The sequence below is a fragment of the Cavia porcellus genome, unplaced genomic scaffold (assembly GCF_034190915.1).
Source record: "Cavia porcellus strain 051 isolate PalLab524CR breed Dunkin Hartley unplaced genomic scaffold, mCavPor4.1 scaffold_9, whole genome shotgun sequence".
Lineage (NCBI taxonomy): Eukaryota > Metazoa > Chordata > Mammalia > Rodentia > Caviidae > Cavia > Cavia porcellus.
The window spans coordinates 14,080,001-14,103,109 of NW_026947492.1; the positions used below are offsets into that span (position 1 = coordinate 14,080,001).

General features: G+C 38.4%; 1 long non-coding RNA gene across 22 annotated transcripts in view; it reads right to left on the reverse strand.

Moving 5' to 3' along the window:
* The window catches only part of LOC106028267 (uncharacterized), a 259,749-nt gene that overhangs the window by 51,415 nt on the left and 185,225 nt on the right, over nt 1–23,109 (reverse strand). For 21 of the 22 annotated variants that reach the window (XR_010049691.1, XR_010049688.1, XR_010049680.1 and 18 more), the window contains one exon: nt 1–7,523. This exon is cut by the window's left edge. This is a non-coding gene — a long non-coding RNA (uncharacterized LOC106028267). The remainder of the gene's footprint in view (nt 7,524–23,109) is intronic. The other variant, XR_010049695.1, reaches the window with a different exon arrangement.

A 23,109-nucleotide genomic window follows, 5' to 3' on the forward strand; every position in this document is an offset into this window, starting at 1 on the left:
AAAGTAAAAAATTTAAAAAATAGTGTTCATAAGATGGTGAGAATTATCTGTTTTTAGCCATAGAAAATCTTTCTGTATTCTTTAACTTCCAAAAATTATTTTCTACAGATACTCTGAACATGTGTTAAAGGATTCTCAATCTATGAAATGTTGAGGCTTACGCTCTACCAGCAGCAATCCCCCAAATGAAGTAAAAATGACCCTCAAACAATGCTGAGAATATATGAGATTAGGAAGACACCTGGATTCTCCATTAGTAAGTGTGTTCTGTATCTTATTAGGTATTTGGAAGTTGGAACTATTTGATCATTAAAACCTGTGATTCATTAAAATATATATCTGCATGGCTGACACGCCATTCTACAAAAGGACTTCTGACCGGATAATCTGTTTTCTGAACCCAGAGCTTTATCTTCATCCTTTAGAAGAGTGATAAGTGGATAAGAAAATAAAGGAATGATAATTTTCCAGCCTTATGGTTACCAAGAATAAAAAGTGGTCTTTTCGTAACTCATACTTTATTAACCACCATTTCAAATACCAATAAATCTTTGACAAGCCATTCAGATTGACTTCTCTGTAGAATTGCAATACTATTACAGATGTAAGAAGCTTTTAAAAGCTTAATTGGAGAGGCTAGCCACATGTGATGAAGTTAAATCCTATGAATAGAAGAGAAAGACTCACAGGGCCTAATAAATATTGAGGAATGATTGTAGCATATTGAAAAAATAAGAGAGCCTGTTAATTAAAAGTTAAAGTGAATTCTGCCACAAATATACCATTTGGATGCATTTTGTATATTATTTCTTGCTATGTAAAAAAATACAATAAAAATGTTGAAAAGTGAACAAGAAACTTTCAAAGCTAAGTATCAGCTTCTGCTTCTCCAAACTCTGGTGGTGAAGAAAGATTTGCTTTATAAAATGCAATTCCTGGAGTAAGAACTATTTCTTTTTAATTTTAAAAGGGTAAGTACAAACTACATCCTGGAATTATAATTTATTAAACAGATTTTTAATACTGATGACTTGATTGAGAATTTCAATGAAAAGAGTTTGGTTTATATCAGTCTCCCAATATCACCGTGCTAGATTGGCTATTGTATATTTTCACAGCCTGTGAGGAATCTTGAAATTACCTTACTTTCTACTTTCTGCATGCTTTCTGTAGAATATGTGGTAAAATCCACGGGATAATTAATAGTAGAGAACCATTCACTGATGAACATGGAAGAAGGAAAAAAATACCGACTTTTATTATTATAAAGTATTTAATATCCTGTTTCTTGTAGTCAGTGTCCAGAGCCTTTAGGTTTTCCACTAGAATATTTTCTAGCCAAATGAAACAAATAATGCTCGAGGTCTTTTAGAAGATTGGAAATGGTAGATATTCTACCTATTTTTTCCCCTTTGGGATCAAAGATTTATAAGCCAGTTGAAAGAGCAATCCAGCAACCACCTCCTGACCATCTTGCAGTCTTAGTGGTTCTGTGTAGGGAAGACTGAGAACTCAAATCCCCACGGATCCATGAACACCACCATTAATCCCACCAGTAGCACAGTTAACAGTGGCAGGTGAAAGGATCAGGAGGAGAAATATGATGTTGCCTGCACGAACAACTGTTTACACAGTAGAAGTATAAGATTAATTTATTGGCAAGTTACATATTCCAAGTCAACCATTTCAAAGGAGTATGTAAAATGCACTGAGTAGACGTTTGCATCGTAGGTGGATAAAGACCTTGAGCTAACAAATATATACGACACCCACTGATGAAGGCAGGATTTATCTTCTGAATGCAATGTTCTGTCACTCCATATGGAAGCAATGGTTCATCCACAAATTGGAAGTTGAAACCTACCTAAAACCTTCTTCAAGTCAGTAGAAAGCAAATGCAAAGGCCATGCATAGAACAGTACCCTCTTGGATCTAGCGCTTACAGTGCTACATATTTTGTCACGTCTGCAAATGTGACCTATGCTTAGGTCTTTCTAATTGAGAAACACAAAATTTCATTTCAATATATTTCATAGAAAAGTTCTCGCTGTTTCTAAACAGTATGGCTCCTAAGAAAAGTTAAAATATATTCACTTGTAAAAGCCTCAAGATTATCCTTTTATAGCTGAGTAATATTCCACTGTAGAAAAATACCACATCTTTTTTATCCATTGTGCAATTGATGGGCATTTTGGTTGTTTCCAAGATTTAGCTATTAACAAATTGTGCTGCTATAAACATGGGTGCACATATATAGCTGTGGCATGACATTTTCAACTTTTCTGGGCAAATACCCAGAATGGAAATACCTGGGTCAAATAAGAACTCTAATGCTAGTTTTTGTGGAATCTCCATACTGATTTCCACAGTGGTTGCACCAGTCTACACTCCCTCCAGCAGTGGAGAAGGGTTCCTTTTTCCCCACCACCAGCCTCACCAGCCTTTGGTATCAGTTGATTTCTTGATGGCAGCCATTCTTTCTGAAGTGAGATAGAATCGCAATGTTTTTTTAATATGTATTTCTTGAATGCCCAGTGATGTTGAGCATGTCTTCATGTATTTATTTGCCATGTGTGTTTCTTCATCTGAGAAATGTGTGTGCATCTCTGAAGCCCATTTTTGGATTGGGTCTTTGAATTTTGGGGCCCTGATGTTTTTCAGTTCTTTTTACGTTCTAAATATAAGTGCCTTGTCTGAGGAACAACTGGCTAAAATTTTTCCCATTCTGTAGGTTTTTTCTTAATCTATTGGTAATTTCTTTTGGTAAATGGAGGCAACTTGAGACCATACTCATAAGTGAAATAAATCAAACTCACATTTATAAATATCATATTTTCTTCCTAGTATAAAAATAATAAAAAATAAAAATCTGAAAGAGTAATAAAATCCAAAATATACAATAGATATTGTAATAGTGAATGAGAAAGAAAGGACAGAACTACTGAGATAGGGAAAAGGAAAAAAGTTATAAAGTAAGAAAGGAAAAGGTCATATGTATGTATGTGGGCAAAAATATACAAATGTATGTATGTATATGTATGCTAGTCAGTTAACTAAACTATTAATCTCTCTTCGTTCATCAAAAAGAACAGTTTGTGCTATCATTGTTTGAGTGATCATTTTTGTGTCTAGGTTTTTTAACCTGAACAACTAGTTGTGAGATAACTATATGCAATATATTAACTAATATTAATTCCCTACTTTTTTGTAATTCTGTACCATTTCTACCCTTTTTTTTCTGTTTTGCTTTTTAAAATAAAGAAATTAAAAATACATCCATTTCTCAAAAAAAAATTCACTTGAATTTCAAACTGTTTTCTGATGGTAACCTAACAAATATTTCATTTACACACACACACACACACACACACACACACACACACACACACAGATTTAAAAGGCTTAAAGGAATCACTGGTACTCTGCTAGAGGAAAGGGAATGCCAAGCTTCCAAATCTGATCAACTTTTCACCCTGGTTTCTGTTTACAGACTCTTCGGCTCACATTGTTGGAATAAGACAAATATAGCCAATTTTGCTTTGATCTGTGGTCAGCTTGGCTTTCCAATTCTGGCACAATGGTGACATTTAAGAGGCAAAGGGATAAAATTATTTTCATTCCAGTCTTTTAAACATGATAAAGACTTATAAAACAGCTCAGGACAAAGATGAATTTGGATCTAAACAGGCCATATTTTAAAAAAAAAATCTTATCCTGATGAGTATTTACAGAAGTATAAATAGTTAAGTAGGTAAACACATGCTTTCCCTTCAATCATCTTGCTTATTAAGACAAAGACTGATTGGATTGCACTTGGCGAATAACGTGGGAGGAAAATTGTTACAAGGTACAACCCAAACTAGGGTGAGATTGGTTTTGCAAACAAGTCGCTGTCACTTCCCAGAAAAGATCATAATAACTTGGAAAACAATTAGCCAAGCTTCCAGAAAACAAAAGGAACCTTTGTCTGCACATCTATTTATCCTCACTCAGCAGTCATCTGAATCACAGGAATTCTTCCCGTCTCACCTACAAGCTTGGTTTCCTAATTTGGCAGCTGAGACCTGTTTGAAGAGATACCAAATGGAGGGCAGGCCTATTAATTAACCTTATCTATTTCAGATTCAAAGGTCACCTTTCTCCACTTCAGCCCCACCTTCCAGTTCTCCCACTCTCGAAGGAAAGTGAGAGAAGAGAGGGGGAGAATAAATGGATGAGCAGGGATATTGAGTGGCAGCCAGGCAGAGCCCGGGTCTGTGACAGCGCCTCACAGACACAGACCTGTAGACACAAGCTTGTGTGGACAATCACCACAAGTTCGGATCTACGGGTTTGTGGCAACAGGCCTCAGGATCTTCTCTCCTGTGGGGATTTGTCTGAAAATAAAACATTAAAGTCATTAGTCCAACAAGATTCTGTCATTCGATTGTTTTATGCCAGAAATGGCAAGGATTTTATTCTGTTCTTAACCGGGCAAAAGTTAAGTAAAGGTAAGTAAAATCTATTCTTTTCTGAGTATTTCCCTTAGTAGTCACTTACCCCACAATGCAGTGGGTTTTAGATAAAATTCAGCATTTTACTGTGCAATACATGGAATCCTTACATCTTGCATCCTAAACAGATGATCTGAGCCAAGTAATTTTGATGTGGCAAAAAAATCAGAATTTTAAAAAAATGCTTCAAATAATAAACAGAGAGAGATAAAACACATGAACGTTGGAGTGCAAGGTCATTCTTTTAAATACCCGTGATTCCTGTAAAAGGATGAAGAAAGTTTACTTTCTCATGTGCATTCTTGAAAACACCTGGAATAAACCAGCAAGCACTAGCAACAGATTTGAAAGTGCTTTCTGAACACTATGCTAGAGATCTCCACGTACATGAGATTGAAAGTTTCATCTTCATGAAAACTTTTTGGTTTGATGCCCATCTGATCCCATTATTGGTCCAAATACCAACCATGAGCAAATTTGGATACATTTGAAATCATATAAGATCTAGGAAATTACATAGGAGATTATATAATTGCTACTCCCAAAACTGTGAGTACAGAGAAGAATTTATTTCTTTCTTTTAAAACATTTTATTTGTCAACATACCATCCTTTCTGGAAAGCCAAAGTTCTACATCTAATAATGGGCACCTAAGACTTTATTAATGGTTCCTTTTGTGAATTTTCTTGAAGACATACTTTTAACCATATATATTTCAAGGATGCATGTTGGAAAGCTCAATAGTTTCCGTCTCTATGTGCTGGGAAAAGCATATACTTCCATCCTTTTGAATGACCTAAAACAGACCTTTGTAACTTTTGCTAGCTATTATTATAAGTCCTGCCTCAAAACAATCTCCTTTGCCTGGACACATGGACCCTCACGCCTTTTTCAAGAAGCCTGCTGATGAAGCGAGGCTCTACTCATATCAAAAAGACAGCACTGATTAGGGAATTACCCAGAGAAAAGACTGGGCCCTCTGTATATAACCCAAAAGGTGAAATTGACAGAACAGGAAGCCAACAGAGGGAAGAACAGGAACGGAGAGACTCAACACCCATCAGTACTTCACTGACTGCTTGTTTCTTGCGGGAGCCTGACGTGCTGTGGAGGGGGCCAAAACTGAGAACTGACTTGTAGCTCTGGAAAAATGGATTTGCAGATTTAAAGACACAACCATAGCAAGTGGAAATAAGTAGTATCCATACCTGAAAACCCCCAAATGGCCTTAACTTATTTGATTTAAAAATGTTCACTTCCTTTATAAAATAAAAGGTTTAAAATCAGCCTTTGGATGCTTATTTTCCTTTGATATCCCTGACAAAGAAATGGGACCACAGGTATTTAATGACAGGTACTTGAACACTGCAAGATTGCTGAAATATGTGTGACATAGGAGGTCAAATGAAAATCTAGGAGAACAGACCCAAGCTTTCAGAATAAATGAGACTGTTACTACAGACTAAGCATCCTTAATTCAAAAATGCAAAATCTGAAATGCATTCAAACCTGAAACTTTCTGAGTGCTGACATGATACCTACCACAGAGGGAAAATTCTGACCACAGGTAAAGGATCTCAATCAAAAGCAGATACACTAAAAATGCTATATGAAATGACCTTTGGGCCATGTGCAAAAGGTATAAAGAGACACAAATGAATATTGTATTTAGAGTTGGATTCCATTGCCAAAATAATTCAATATATTTGAGAGTATTCCAAAACTCAAAACCATCAGAAATGTGAAATATTCTGGTTCTAATTATTTTGAATAAGGGATACTCAACCCATATCATGGTTATTAAAATAACGCAATGCAATATGACCGCACTGTTAGCAATGGACCACAATACATCAAAGTGGTACATTTAGTCATTCAGATAGCACCTCATTCATAAATCTTCATGGTACTATGTCTGTAGAAAGGAGTTCAATGCTATTTCATCTGGGAGCATCTTTTTATTTTTCTGTGGCATATATAGGACAGATATAAATTATTCACTTAAAATAATTACTAATATTAACTTCCAAACAATCTAAAGTTTTAAATTCAGACAATAAAAGAGCAATCAGAAGATAGCCAGGCTGCTGAGAAGAAAAAAAAATAAAAGGAAATACTGACTTAATAGTGAAGGAGTATGTTTGATAATAGACATCTTCTCTAATATCGTAATTGAAGATTTCCCTTAGAATCTTCTTTGACTGGAGGAGGAAAATAAGGATGGATTCTTTTCAGAGGAAAGTTTGGCTTCCCTCATTCAATAAGATTTCTTGATCCTTCACATGCAGTAATACCAATAATTGAATTGAAAGATACGAGCTAATGCCTATAAACAATGGCCAACGCAGAGTAACTTACCGAGCAAATACATCATTTATGTTGTTAAACACTTTGAGGAGTGCAAATGCCTTTAATGACACTATACAGAGTAACTACCTATGTCATGACAGCTGAGTTTGTCCTGCTCACTGGCTGTGTACGAGAATAGTTCCACAAGCTATCACATAGTATCACCAACCTAGGACTAAATTTAAAACATCAGCATTGTCATTGCAGGTGTATACAAACTCCATCTCTCTGAATCTCTCCATCTCTCTGAACACTTTTTAGGCCTTTTGGAGCCAACCCTCTAACTGTTACACTTTTGAACTTAGATGCCCACTATCACCAGAGTTTAGGACAGTACCTGTTACTTTCAAATGAGTTCTGCTATCATTGTCACAAAGGAGAAAGTTTTTTTAGAGATTGAATTTTAAAAATTATTTCATATTCCATAGAATCAACTGCCATGGCTAGTGACCTCCCTGACCATGGAAATTATAAAGCGGTTGCTATCTTTTAAATTACACTTAAAATATAATATTCTTTAACACTCTTTAAAAATGTGCAATGATTTAGGAAATGTAAAGATTTGGGGGAAATTATAAGAAAATGTGTTTACCTGAAAAAAACGTAACTTCTTAGGAATCTTATTATTTTAAATCTGCATCCGTTTTGCTAGAATCATATCTTCAAATCATTCACTTGTGTCTAGAAAATAAGACATTTAAAATATTTTTAATTGGGTCAGTCTTCTTTGATTGTTGCTTGGTTACTTTTTAATCATCCGGTCCTTTTGTAAAGTTAAGTTGAAAGTAACACCAGAACAAGAGTACAAAAAATACCAAAAACTGAAATAAAAGCATTTCTGAAAACACTGGGAGCATTATGTTTACTTCATTTCCAGCAAAACACATAATAAAGAGGTTCTGTAAATAAGTAACTTTCACATTTTTCCTGGAATTTCCCTGGCTACCAAGAGACCTTGAAAATGATTATACCCAAAGAATAATCAAATAGGAATGTGAATCTCAGAGTACTCTCAAATTTCAGTGTTTTATACCAAACTACTTACTTGTCAAAACTGATGAAGAGATAAACTATTAACACTTAAAAATGGGTATGGTACAATCACCAAATACCGCAGTAACTGCCTGGCCTGCTGTAGCATCTTTGAGAAACCATTTTAGCTTTCTGATTCTGAAATTACTCAGGATCCCTCTTTTCTCTCTTCTGACAGGGTTGTTAAATAGCAACAGGTAGGGTTTGGGGATATAACTCAGCAGCAAAGTGCCTGTAGGTCGTGAGTTCAATTCTTGGTCCACCAAAAAAGGGGACAGCTATGTGACTGTGGAGGATTGGTGACTCTAACCCTTTTCACAGGATTCCTGGCTTCCATTCAAACATTTTTTTTTTGTCCTTTTTTTTTTTTTTTTTTTTTTTTTTTTTTACCGGTACCGGGAATCAAACTCACAACCACCTGCTTGCAAGGCAGTTGCTTATGCCGCTGAGCTAAATCCCCAGCTTCCACTCCAATGTTCTTTCACTGGTCGTGTTTTACAGGCAGGATTTGCATTGCCTTCATTGTTCTTTTACTAATAGAAAGCAACCTCATTCTGCAGCTGCTTTCAAAGGGGAAAATTTATTTGAGTTTTGTCCTGGATTTGAACACCAAATCCATGGTGATGTCAGCAGAGCGATACACACAGAAATACTTTCTGCCCTTTATTCCTCTCCTTTTTTAAGGAGAAAAATCCCAGTGGATTTCCTTTGTCCCAGAGATGGTGCAATTTGATTGACAATTTTGATGAAGGAAGAAAGGATGGCGTGATGAGGAAAAAAGAAACATAAAAGAGATAGAAAAATAAAGAAAGAAGACAGACAGACAGAGTCAGAAAGAGGACCACGACACAGAAAGAAGGGCAAAGGACAAGGAAAAGAAGGCTTCAGCAGTCACCCTGATGCCCAACATCACAAAGTAAGGGAGAGAGCTAGCTTTTGCCCCTTTTATGGATTTTTAGTTTTCCTGAGGTCATTTATTTCAACCCCTGCAGTCTGCTTTTTGGGGGGTTTTGTTTTTCCTTAAAAATTCACTTCCCTCCATAAAAGAGACACATATAGCAGTCGCTTCTCCAGGGACTGCCATGCCATGCATCATGCCACGTGTCGTCCTGCGATGCTGCCACCAGGGTACCAGAGCACAGCACGGAGGCATTTCTCCAGCACAGCGTAGTACCAAAGCCAGCCAGTCAGGCTGAATTAATTCTCTACCCAGGAAAACTGACCACAATGGAGAGGGGAGCACAGAGACCAACAAAGCCATGCCATGATTTTTCTGCTCCTTTCTAGCCATGGGAAGTTTAGCAATTGGTAATTGTAATCTTCCTACCCATGCTCCCTGTATTTAAAAAATGTTATGGAAAATGACAAATACAAGCACATGTAGTTTGACTAAAGAACAGAGTACATGGAAAAACAGCATCTCAGAACAGGATAAAAATGGCGTCCTCAGAATAAGGTGTGGACTTACTATTTTTCTGTAGTAAAAAAATCTAAACCCCCTTCCTGATCACTTACCAGAGACCTGTAACAGAGATCAACAATTTAAGAGGGAGAAATAGGAAGCAAACTTGCTCTTGACACGCTCGATGAAACAAAAGAGAAAGGTTTTGCCAGTAACAAGTTGCTTCGTGTACAGCTGGCTTCGAGACTGCTTTCACTTTGGAAAGGCATAGGTTTCTCACGATGACAATTTTTCTTCCTTTTAAAACATGAAACAGGGCTAGCCTATAACTTCCTGGGGAGCTATATTGTTAATATTAGAGCAGAGAAGTAGGGTTGAAATGAAATAATAAGATCTTGATTGTGACCAGGAAACATGAGACATTTTTTAAAAATCAGATGTCTGTCATTACATTAATATAAATGAACTACATGCCTCCCGAATGCTTGTTATACAGCAGCCAACTTCAAGATTTTCTATGCAAAACTATGTTTTGCTCTTGAGAAAGCATACCACAATTAGATTAGAAAATGGGGCGACAGGGAGAACGGATTAAATCACTTAGATTCTGCAAGGAAAGAGATGTACAATATGTTAAAAAAAAAAAAACAAAAACAAAAAGCAGTACTCTTTAGGGCTGTAACAGTGAAACAATGAGTTCTTGTACTGGGAAAGATACAGAAGAGCCTGGAACTTCCACAATGATACTTACAGAAAAGAAGCAATTATCAAACCCAAGAAACTAGGTTCCGCTGAAGCAGAAAGCCCTTTTCCTCAGTCCAGGGCACAGGTCCACTGAGGGGGATAGCCACAGACCTGCTGTGGCTGCACCCCAGGAGGCCACCTCTCTCATCCAGGACTTTCCTGCCTACGATTTCTACATTCCTCCCTTCTTTCGGAACGACAGGCAGCCAACTAGAATAAAATTTTATATCGTCTCTGCCAAATTGAAGTTTGGAAAAAAATATTAACCCATATACCTACTTGTTGGTCTCAACTTACACAAAACTCAGTTTTTTCTTTTGCTGTCCAGTCCTCTGCCTACCTCTAATATTCATTCCCCACTCTGCCCCCCATACACACACACACACACACACACACACACACACACACACACACACACTGCTGCTTGGTCCAATCTGGCGCTTGCTTAACAACAACAGAATGACAAGCAACATCTGTTTGTAAAAGAGCCAAAAATCAAACCTTAACATTTTTTGGCTAGGTTTCTCTTTTCTTTTTTTTTTTTTTTCTCCTGACTTTAAAATGGGAGGAGCAAAAAAGGAGAAATATTAAGATTTATATTAAGCATTGGCTCCATGAGGTACCATCTCTACTCCCCAGGGCTGTCTGAAGGTTAAGTACTTTTAGGGAAAACCACTGCAGTATTTAGGGTTCTCTCTGCTAAAGCACTCATGTGAAATTTAACATATCCAATCTCTCCAAGTCAGTTTTGTCTAATAGCCTTATATTCATTTTCTAATTAGAATTGCCCAGGCTTTTGTGTTGGTGGAGGAGAAGGAGGATGCGAAAAGCAGGCAAAGCAAAAGAGGAAAAAAAAAAAAGAAATCACAGAGAGGAAGGGAGCTCCGCTGTTTCCCCCTTCTTTCCTGTCACCCAGGCGTACAAACGGGCACGTTCACAAGCAGGAGCACCCACCCTACACAGCGAGGTTGCAGCACAAATCCTCACAGCTGTGGCCATCGGCAGCGGGCTCTAGCACTCCCCAGTGAAGATGTGGATTTTTGGAAAGCTACCAACAGTCCACAAAGTCACAATGCAAAGGATCAGAGCTACCTCCATGGTGGGAGTAGGGGGTGGTGCTGCTAGGGAGGAGAAAGCCTCACCAAATGCAGATTTTACTCCAGTAGAGGGAAAAGGGGGGACTGTGAGAGACTACTTACTCCCCTTGCATTCAGGATTTGGAAGAAACTCATGCACATTAAGGGAAAAAATAAATTCAGACAAGTTGCTAAGGAGACTTGTGTAAACTCCAAGCGCAGACATATTTCTTGGCCTTTCCCCCTGAGCTCCATCTTGCATTCTGATCACGCAGCTCTGCGGCAACACTGCACCAACCTTCTGCATTGATCTTGGCCTTCGCTCTGCAGACTGGCAGAGCTCGCTAGTGGTGGATCTCATCATCTTTCAAAGTTAGCAAGTTAAAAGGGTGTGCGTGCGTGTATGCATGTGTGTTGTGGGGAAAGGGTAGATTTTAACTTGGAATTTTTAAAATGTAGGTGTTGAGCAAAAAAGAATATTTAAACTGCATATTTTGGGAGCAGTAGAGGAAAGAGTAGTGAAGGGTCTAGCTCTGGAAATTTCCCCCTGCCTGTAGAGTCTGTCCTTTCTTTGTGCTCCTACACTTCCTCCATATGTCTAGTAAAATCCTGCCCCCTGGCACACATAAGCAGAGCCTGAGTCTTTGCAGATGAGGGCTTTGCAGAAAGCAGCGCATTTCACAAAGCAGAATTCTGCTCCCTGCTCCCTGCCTTAGGAAGGTGTCCTGGGAATTTACTGTTTTTAAGAACTAAGGAAGTTCCTAAAACTCTTAATTCAAACCTTTTTGGATTCTAAGCCAGTTAACATTTCAGAGAAAAGACTTCAGCCTGGTCTTCATTCTTGGGAGCAGAGAGAACATTTCCTACAGTGACACATCTTCAGTAGCAGCTGATATATGTCAACATTTGACTTAGGGCAAAATTAACATTTTCTTTTAGGACAGAGATGTTTATACACTCAAAGCCAATATTTTCCCTTCTCAGTCCCTGTATTATAATTTCTACAATTTTTCTCCAGGTCAGGGATAAAGTAGACCAACAGACCAAATCATTGTTCAGGTACTGGGAAGAACCATTTGTTCCAGCGTCTGGCCTGTATGTATGACTGTGGATACTTACATGTGTGTATTTTTGTGTATGTTTGTGCATATGTTTGTTCATGCATGTGTTTAACTATGGTTTTCTGCATATATGTTATATATACTTATGCTTGCCTTTGTATATGTCATGTATATTTTAATGTGTTTTCTATACAGGTGAATATTTGTGCATTTTATGTGTACTTCGTGTGTGCACGTATCGGCATGTATCTGCCTCAATGTATGTACATGTGTGTGTGTGTGTGTGTGTATGGGTTTCTCTGCCTCTCCATGATGGTGAAATTAGCAAAACAAATACTCAGATAGGCCATGGGTATCTGCTCAGTTCCCTCCCAAATTAGAGAAGCAATAACAGAAAAGTTTCAGTGCAAGGTGACCAACTAAATCCGCCAATGCAGCCAGGTTTTGGAGGAGAGGCCATGACATGAGGTAGTGGTAAAGGTATGGGAAATGTTTCTGCATTCAGTGCCAAGGGCTGGGAGTGTTTCTTTATACTCCAAGAAGGCTATGCCGCTTCCATGCCTTTGCTCTGCCAACCTTTATTTGGTTTTCACACTTACAGACTAAAGCAAGCTGTGCTGCCTCAGTTGAAATAAGGCCGCCAGGCAACTCTTAAGCTAGCAAGATGGAGGTTTTGCTCCTTCCATTTGCAGAGAAGACACAGTCTTGCAACCAGCCCTGCCTGCCTACCCTTGCCACGTGGCGCTACAGGAAAATAGGTTCTTCGTGTTATAGAGGGGGACATCCTGGGAGATTTGCGACCTTTCCCATACAAAATACATCCTCAGCTGTTTCTGGGGACCAAGGCCTCATGACTCAATTAAAAAAAGTGTACCTGCTGGAAGATGAGTAAGTTGCGCCTCTCCCTGCAGGCAAGAGGCAATTACTCTGATGTGGGTCACCTAGGGGCAGGGAAGGGCTACCTGTGCTTTAGTCTTTCCCAGAAGCCTCTGAACTCCAGGAAATTTGCCTTACCTTTTGGTCTGGCTGCCGGCATGCTAGAGATGGGAGGGTTGTCTCACCTTAATGCAAAGGGGTATTTGTTAAAACACTATGATCCTATGTTATTGAAGAGAGGAAGAATTAATTTATAGGTTCAAAGGAACTGACAGCACTGAAAAGGAAGTTTCTTTTCAATCCAGATTGCCCCAAAATGCCTTCCCTTATCAATTTGCTAACTGCTTCCTCAAATTCCCCCCAAAGAACAGAAAGCATATGAGAAGTCTTTTATTATACTATCACTTGCCCTTCCTTCAACCCTGCCAATCCTTTTGGGGGGGAAAATTAAAGGAAATGCAATAGTAAACAAATTATCAACATGGCTGGGCTAGCTTGAAAGAGACTCAGCATCAGATGCACAAAGGGACTTCAGCTAACCTTCAGAGTTATTTTTAAAAAGTTTTCACATCATGTACACAAGTCTTTACAAAGGAGGTATGGGTATTGTGACGAGGTATGGAAAGAGAAACAGCCAAATTAACAGTGGTTAGCAAACTGAAATGCTACTCGAACATACCTTAAAGATATCTTTAGTATCTTCAACGTATCTTAGTATCTTAAAGAAAAATGGGAGGTTGGAGATTTAGCTCAGCGTCATAAGCACCTGCCTTGAAAGCATGTGGTCGTGAGTTTGATCCCTGGGGATACAACTTCTGTTTTCAACATGGGTATAGACCCAGATTTGAATGAATGCACAGATTTATAAATTGGCCTAAGTGCTTGCCATCAAAATCTCTTACTTGTGGCCCTGAGATTAAAGATTTTTGCATGTTGTCTGAACTGACCTTTATTTACTCCACCCTGAAATTCAGTCTTATGCCCTGTATACAGGATAAGGGACAGAACATTCTGCCTCGCCAATGTTTACGAGTTAATGCTTCAGATTGTAAAGTACTTCACACATCATTCGGCAATTGCCTCCTAAGTCTTGTTGGTAATATTACTCCACATGGTGCAGAGAGTTGACAGAGAGGATAGCTGTGGTTTTCAAAGCTCATATATTATCTAATGGTAGCAACAGAATGCAGATTCCTGTCCCCTCCTCAAACTGGCAAAAAAGGGCTCTCAGTATGGCTAAGGAATCTGGAGGTGGCTCTTCTCTCCCATGACTTCACCTGTGGGTCAGCATGTTTTATCACATTTGGTCCCAAGGCAGGAGACTGTGAGCCACAAGTCCATTAGCGGCTGCAATCTTGTTTAATTCCAAAGACTAAGCAACCAAGTGATCATATTAAAGACTGATGTCAGAGAGCAACAAAAGTTGAGAATAGTCTTCAGCAATGTATCCTAGTCAAACCAATTCAATTGTGTTTTCTGAATGCAACTGACCGAAAACAGACCTGAAGATCATTACTCTGCATAGTACTTTAGGCCATCTAGACCCAGACTAGAGCCCGTCTACCCTTAACTGAGATAACTGTTCATGCTGTCTGAGCTACTACTGATTTTCATACATGGGATAGGACCAAGGAGAGGGCAAAATCAAGATCTGACGAGAGGACAAGTTTAAAGTGCTCCATTTTTACTTATTTTTCAATTATCTACAAGTCAAGTCATTATTAACATATTCTGTTCCTCGGTGGGCATTCAGGTAGTTGCAATGCTGCTCTTTGGTAGAATTAGTCCCTAATATAACCACATCTGTGTATTCATCTCATATGAATAATTTATTTCAGACATCACCTCACGGATGGCTCATAAAGGCCGAATCATATTTCCCATTTCTTATGGTGTGTTATTTTTGAGTTGGTGGAAAAAAAAAAATGGGTGGGGAACACGGAAAGCAGTCTCGATTCCCATCTAAACGATTTCTGAACAGAAAAGCCTAGCAAAAGTCATAAATGCAGCTCAAAATTCCTTCTTGAAACAGTAATTATACCATGAAGAACTCCGATACCTCCTTTTGCAATTTTATTTTTAGAAATTAAGTCACTTATTCCAACTTTACTGAACTAGTAGGGAGTGCCCGGAACATCAGCTGAGAAGGACTCTGAAATTACGTCTGGTATCAGTAGAATGAGTTTATGAGCACTTAGTAAGCTATTTCTGCCAAGGGGGAAGAGAGCTGACAATGACATGTATTAGCAAGTATTTTCCATTCCTTACTGACCTCAAACTTTTCTGATAACATCATGTCTTTGGTTTTTTGTTTTCTTCTTTTTTTTTTCAGGACAATGGGGACACACTAGTCAGCAGTCTCTAATGTGATACCTTTCTCAATCCCTGAGAATTATTTTAATCATTATTCCACCTGCAAACCTTTTAGTTCAAGTGTTACTCACATGATACTCAGGACACACTCTATGTTATTGGAGCAAGGTAGAAAAGACTCCTGTTCCCCATCCATGGGAGACACATGTGTACTGACAACTAAGTCTGTATTTAAAACAAGAAAATCAAGAAAAAGATGTTTCTGTGCAGCTGGAATCTCCAAATTTATTCATCTGAATTCTTGTTTTCTTTAAAATCTCTGTAAGATGATACATTTTACAATGAAGACCTTTCCTTAGGCAATGAGACTGACCTAACAGGCATGACCACTTCTCCTGGCACTCCTGGAAGGTTTCTGAGGGTGAGTGGGGTAAGTGGTACAAGGATGGGACACTGCAACACAGTGCAGGTGCTTTGTCTTTTACCTCATTGGCCGGGCCAATGACACTAGAAGGCTGGATGTCCTGCTGAACGGGATGTAATGTCAGCAGACTTGCCCTTCACTCGGTGTCTTTGCTGCAGCAGAGGCACCAGAAAACACTGAGGTCTGAGAATTTTTATCACTGAAAACAAACCTCACTGTGAATAAATGGGTTCATTGATGAACTGGTACCTTTACAAGGAGCTTCATTCTGGGGTCTATGTAATCCAAGGAAAAGTTGCTTTACAGACTGGACATAAAAGAATCAGATCAGACACTCTTTTATTCCTATTGATCTGTATTTCTCTAGTAAACTCATATGATGGGTTATGAAATCCATCTTCCCAAGAGATAGGCCAGAGAGCTTGCAAAGGGCATTAATTCCAACCTGTGGTAAACCCAACCTTATATCCATAATTCCAAGACAGAGGGTACTTTCCTAGGCTCAGGCCTAAGGAACTAGCTTCATTTACAGTAAAGGCAGAGACCTTCTAGCCTATAACATACATCATTCACCCTTTTGTGACTGAGCAAACCGAATGGATTTGCAGGATCTCTTGAAGATAGAGCATCACCTAGTTCATCCTGCTGTCACTGGGAGGACTACAAATGATTTCTCCAGCTCCACCTCACTTTCAATTCATTTGGTAAATAGACCAGAAGGGTAAGGACTGCCAGATGTTTTTCAGTGACTAGTGTGCATGCAGCCAGGGATTAAGATCAAGTCACTGATGAGTTTTCCTTGTGAACTTGGAGCTGTCAGCAGAAGTGGTGACCACAAAAGACAGAAGCCTCTACCTCTAAAGAAGGAATTTTTTTCATTTTGTAAATTTTTTTTTTTTTTTTGTCTTTTTCATTTTTATCGGTACCGGGAATCGAACCCACGACCGCCTGCTTGCAAGGCAGGTGCTTATGCCGCTGAGCTAAATCCCCAGCCCTAAAGAAGGAATTTTTAAAGAAACATACAGGTTTGATGTCCAAAGAGGAATCTCGGTGAGAGATTAGAAATAAAATACAATAAAAAGTTGGTCTGGAATAGGTTTACATAAGATCCTCTGGGTTACAAAAAAAATTATGAGCAATTCCATCTGGGAGGTTAGCTAAGCATCATAATTTTAGTGTGCACACATCTGTAAGTCTTATTAGTGCTTATAAGATCTGGTTGCCCATGGATCAATTAGAGAGCTGACTCTCCACTGAAGACAGACTGAAGATATAAGAGCTAACATATGGCCAACTCCACCTACTGCTCACAGCTTCCTTTTGGAGGGATAAGAGCAAATGGATCCAGAGATCCTGGGCTCCCCAGCCTACATTACCACCACTATCCATGTGTGAGGTACGTTACGTGTCTACACAGCAACTATCCAGTTGACACAAGTTTGAAGGCAGAGATGTTGGTTTATTCACACTAAAACCCACAGCTGGACATGCTTCTTGGCAATTCACTATCCCTGTAGACCCAGGGCAAACAATGGCATCATCAAATCCTCAGTAAGCCAACATGAAAGACCTAAAGAGGAGAAATACCAACTGCTTTTCTTACAACATATGGCCAACTGGCCTCACTAACACCAATAGACGCCTTTTCAGACATCTTAGCATAGGGTTCCAAAATGGCACTGCCTCTGCTGTGCACCTTAGTTTTCTAGATCTCTGCCTTTACTGGATTCTCACTTCCCTGCAAATGCATACCTTGCAAATGCATTGTGCCATACGGGTGCTGAATCCCAGTAATCATCTGGGAAACAGAATGTTAGAAAATCAAGCTACTCTTCTGAATTTTCCCACTGGAGATTAAGGCTTGAGCTGTCAACATGGCCATATATGAGACCCAGGGTGCCTTTTCAGAAAAGGCCAATGTGATGGATCCAGAATGGCCTTCATGCTCTATGGGTGTTTGTTTCTTTCCCAGGAAATGACTACAGCTCAATTCAGTTTTGTTTCCATTCTGGTAGCTGCTATTAATACCTCCTATTTACAGAACACACACCTCAGAGGACCTCAAAACATTTACAGAAATTAACCAAGCCTTGCAACATCTCGTTAAATGGTCAGAGACTAGATATTACTTTCTTCTTTTAAAAGCAAGAAACCGGGATATTAAAAGGGCAAATTACATTGCTTGCCATATAGACAGGACACCATTGCCCGCCTATTTTCAAGGGTCTGTTTAAGCTGCCAAATGGATACGCATTTATTTACTATGTGCTCTAGTATTTTTCAGACATAAACATGCATTATAAAACCCTCATGTACAAAGAACATTTTCATGAGTCTCCCAAGAGTGTGTTACAAGTTACCTCTCATATATGATCCTTAATGTATGACTGATTTGTAACAAACTAATACCTCTCCTAAAGCACTTTTCTCCCTCTCTTTCCAGAAGATTCTTAGATTCTGTGCAACTGTCACTTTCTTAGGTTGCCCTGAGGTCTTACCAGGACTCAGGTTTTGGGTGATTTTGTATTCCGTATCTCACCCAGCACTTACCCTACTGTGATAATTAGAAGCTATCACAGTGTCAAGAAAAGGACCTTGTTGTCTCTGAGAAAGATGGGACTCCTTTGGAGTCCTGCTTCTCCCCATGGCAGACCTTGAACAAGGTAATTCACGTTTCTCTATCCCATATATGTAAAATTAGTATAATAAAATCTTCTTTGGAATTCAAAAGACACTATACAATAGGAGAAAATATGTACAATATAATATAATATTCATCAGTCTGACAAAGGTCAAATACATGATGGTACATCAATATGGGAGAATATTCCACAGCTATTACCAAGAAAGACTTAACATACACAAAGAAAAAAACTGACAAATGCTTAAGACATGTCAAATGTGGAAGAGTGAGTTGCAGTAGCTTTGATTCAGTGTGTACGGGAAAGTCACAAATGAAGTTCTTGTTATGTACAGGTTTGCTGAAAGGCAGGGAATAAAATAAATAACATGAAGTATGAACACCAAAGTACTCGGGGAATGGTAGTTACTAGTGATGCTAGTGGGTTCCCTGGGGTTGGAGCTGGGGTTTCATCTTTGTACCCAGAGTAAAACAAAATTACTCAGTGAATGACCTAAATAGAAATTAATTATTGAATTAAGAAATAGCACCACTGAAGTGCATCACAAAGAGTATAGTGTATTATTAGGTATGCTTTGAATGTAGGGAGGCAGCACATCCCTTTGGAAAGAAACAGGCTGAGAGTCATGAAGTGCAGAATCCAGGTGGATGTTTCCAAAGGTGTAGTTTCAGGACCACCAGCAGCTAAATCTCCCGGGAGGTGTCCTAATCACTAGGATTCCTGGGACCTGCCCCACATCTCAATGAAACTCTTTGGTATCATGGTTAGGAATCAGTGTTGGGCACAATTTATCTAGTTCATTTTTATTGAGGAACAATTAAAAATTAGGAATTACACATATTTAAGATATGCAATGATGTTTATATAAATGCACAAATTGTTATATGATCACCACATTCTAGCTAATTAAAATATTAATTAGCTCAGAGTTATCATTTCTTTCCTTCCCTTCATTCCTTCCTTTCTTCCTTTTCTCTCCCACCCCAGCTTCCTTCTTTTGGCAAAAACACTTAAGATCTACTGTTGTAGCAAGTGAAAGAAGATATAGATGTAAATAGATTAGAGAATTTAATACTGTTAAAATGCTCATATTTCTCAAAGTGATCTATAGAATCAATGCAGTCACTCTAAAAATTCCAATAGAATTTTTCACAGAAGTAGGAAAAAACCCAATTCCTAAAATTCACAAACACATAAAGCCCCTACCACAATTTTCCAAAGAATAAAACAGTGGACTATCACTTCCTGGTCTCAAAATATATTACAAAGATACCTTAATCAAAATACCACGGTATGTCATAAAATGTATTGATATATAAAGCAATGAAACTATGCAGAAAGCCTATAAATCTAAGCTAATAATTACAGTCAAGTCATCTGTGGCAAGGGTGATAAAAACTAGTAATGCAAAAAAAATAATTTTTCCAATAAATGGTGCAGAAAAATTAAACTGTACCCTTATCTCTAGCCATATAAAATATTAACTCAGAACATATTAAAGACTTTCATGTCTATAAAATTGCTAGAAGAAAGCATAGAAAAAAAGCTTCTTCATATTGGTCTTGATAATACTTGGATATGACACCAAAAGCATAAGTAACAAGTGCAAACAAGTGCCTGAACTAAAAATATTCACAACAAAGAAAACAATCAATGGAGTAAAAAGCCAATTTAAGAAATGTTAGAAAAAAATTCCAAACCATATAATTAATAGGTATTAGCTTCTTTTCTATCCACAGATAAAAGAGTATCTCCAGTTTAGATCTTGTTCTTACTTCCTGTATGACTTTTGGGCAAATCATAACCTTTCTAGAATTTAGTTCCTTCCATTCAATGTGAGGGTTAGATTTTAAGTGTTTCTGTAAGTCATAGCATTCTATACTCATGATTAATCCAAATCGCTGCCTTTGAGTAGGACCATACACAAGCTATTTAGGATGAACTATTGAAGCCTAATTTGGGCCCTCTTTGATTCTAGGCTGTTATTTGGATACATTCAAAACTCAAAAGGTGCTTGTTATTTTCCCTTACCCCTTTATTCCTTTATTATTAGATTCAACCAATAAGGATACTCTCTGAGCATTGGCTCTAAATGATTAAGACATATAATTTTATTTGTAATAATTTTTTATAATAAATATATTAACATTACTTGATATAACTATAACAAAGAACATCATGAATATATTCTCTCTGTCTCTCTCTCTCCATCTCTCTGTCTCTCTCCCTCTCTTATGAAAGGGATGGTAATACACAGATGTTTGAACAAATACTGAAAACAATGTTAGAGAAAGATTACTGAATGTGAATAAATTGCTCATCTCTGGTCTGGGTATAGATGGAATGAGAAGAACATATTCAGTCCTTTTCACGGAAATTAAAACCCAAGAACATATTTGGCTAACATATTTTAAGAGCAGCAGGACCAAAATAATAATAATAATAATGGTAAGTGGTAGTACGCTCTAATAAGTTCCAAAGGTTTTAGAAGAAAAACTCCAAAAGAAAGTGTCTCTTCCTTTAGTCTTTAATTAGGAGAAACATTTATTAATGTCTAAAGAAAAGGCCACCAGTCTTAATAAGAGCATTCTGCAAAAGATTTCTACCAAAGGAAAGGACTTTGGAGTCAATAAACCTGGGTTTGTATTCTCCTATTTATTAAGTGCATGATTTGGATGACTTTTAGTTACTCAGGTCCCCAGTTTCCTGATTATTAAATTAAAATATTAATGAGGTCCACTTCATAACCTTATGGGACAATGAAATAATGCAAGTGAAAGTGCCTAACCATGTGCCTATGCATGACAAGCATGTGGTCAGGATTTAAAACTCTTTGTGGTGGTGCAGGGAAATTGCACTTCAAGCCCTATTCTGTCTTATCCCTGAGCCTGATAGGGTAATGGCGACCTAGCACTCTTTGACAGGGCCACGTCTTTGACATTCTCAAACTGCTTTCATTCCAGAGTTTCCATGTTATGCATTTGTGCTCTGTATTCGCTTTACTAATCTAAACAAATCACAAGCACTCATTATGAATCCTTTTGTCCAAATCTGGAACCTAAATATTCTTTTAGACATACCTAGAAATATATCTTAGGAGGAGGGCAAAATTACTATGCCAACACAGGTTCTATAGCTTGGACTGGTGAATCCCTAGATTCCACAGCATGGCTTGGCACATAGTATAAGAACCAAATGAATACGCACTAAATGAATATAAGGTCTGATGTGTCTAGCCATTGTAAAATTGGGGTCCATTTTTTAAAAAGTTGATAGAATATGGAGGTAGAAATGGAGCAGCTAACCTCAAAACTTTGTAAGAAATCTTAGGCCCAGAGTTAAAGAAGTTATCCAGAAATAAGATACCTGTACCTACCCCAATAACCTGGACTGATGAAGTCAGACATCTGTCATAATTCTAATAAACTCATTGCTATGGGTTAAATATATAGCTTCTAAAATACAGGTGCTGTCAGTGTGGCAGTACTGAGAGGTGGGACTTAAGAACTAAGTAGGCCCTGAGGGCTTTTCCCTCCCGAACTGGATCCAGGCCTTTACAGAAGAGGCTTCACCCATTACCATGGTCCCTTGCCCATCCTCTTTCTGCTATGACAACATACTGAGTCCCTTCCTCTGGAGAAGCACTCACCAGACACTGAACCTCCTACTGCTTTGACCTTGGACATCCCAGCCCCCAAAACTGTGAAACGTGAATTTCTATTCTTAAGTCGCCCTAGTATGTGATATTCTGTCACAGCCACACAGAAGAGACAGAAACACTCATATTCTGTCTGAACAATATTGAGCTCTTTCTTGCAAAAGCTTCTAAGGGAGAGAATTAAAAATCCTTACGTTAGAGCCACCATCTTCGGAATTCTTTGGACCTAAACACAGGAGACTGAACAGGAGTCTTTAGATTCTCTCTTTTTGCTCCCTCTCTCGCGCCCGCTCTCTCCCTCTGCCTCTCCACTGCTCTTTTTTCCCTTCCCTTCTTTCCCATTCTCACTCTCATTTCTGCTCACTCACACTCTCACTTTCACCTGGAGTCACACACCTGTGCCTGACTTGCACCTGCCTTAGAAGCAGGTTTGATCTTTCTTGTTTACCTGGCATGGTGCTGTACATGCAGAAGTCCAGAAAAACATGTTTGTTAAATACAGCTAGAGAGTTAGGAAAAATCTCATATAAGGGAGAAAAGCTCCTTGTTTCTCCTCTTTAAGCATCCCTAGCCATGGCTACTGAATCGCATAATTTCTTTTGCTAGGCATACATTACATTGTTATGTTTCATGTTTTTATTTGTTTGTTTCCCTATGAGCCGTGAGGGTCAAGAATGAAGAAAATGTCTTTTTTCTCTGCATCCTGCAACAAAGAACCACTTGAAGGCTCCACTCACAGTGGCTATGACTCACCAAGCATGGCTGACTGACTCAGAACCAGCTTGTGGGGGGCAGCACACTCTGGACCTCCCAGGAGAGAAGAAACCAAGTTTCACTCATCCTTGCTTCAAGATCGATGACTGATATACTAAGGAGACTCAATAAATACGAAGGAAGAAAAGAGAGAAAGCAATGTGGATGAATGATACTGATACAGGGGAACAAAATTCCAATCTACTATATGTATGTTACAAGTTTGTGCTCTCTAATATCAGAGCATGAATTTTAAGAAAAACAGAGGCTAAGAGCAAAATACATT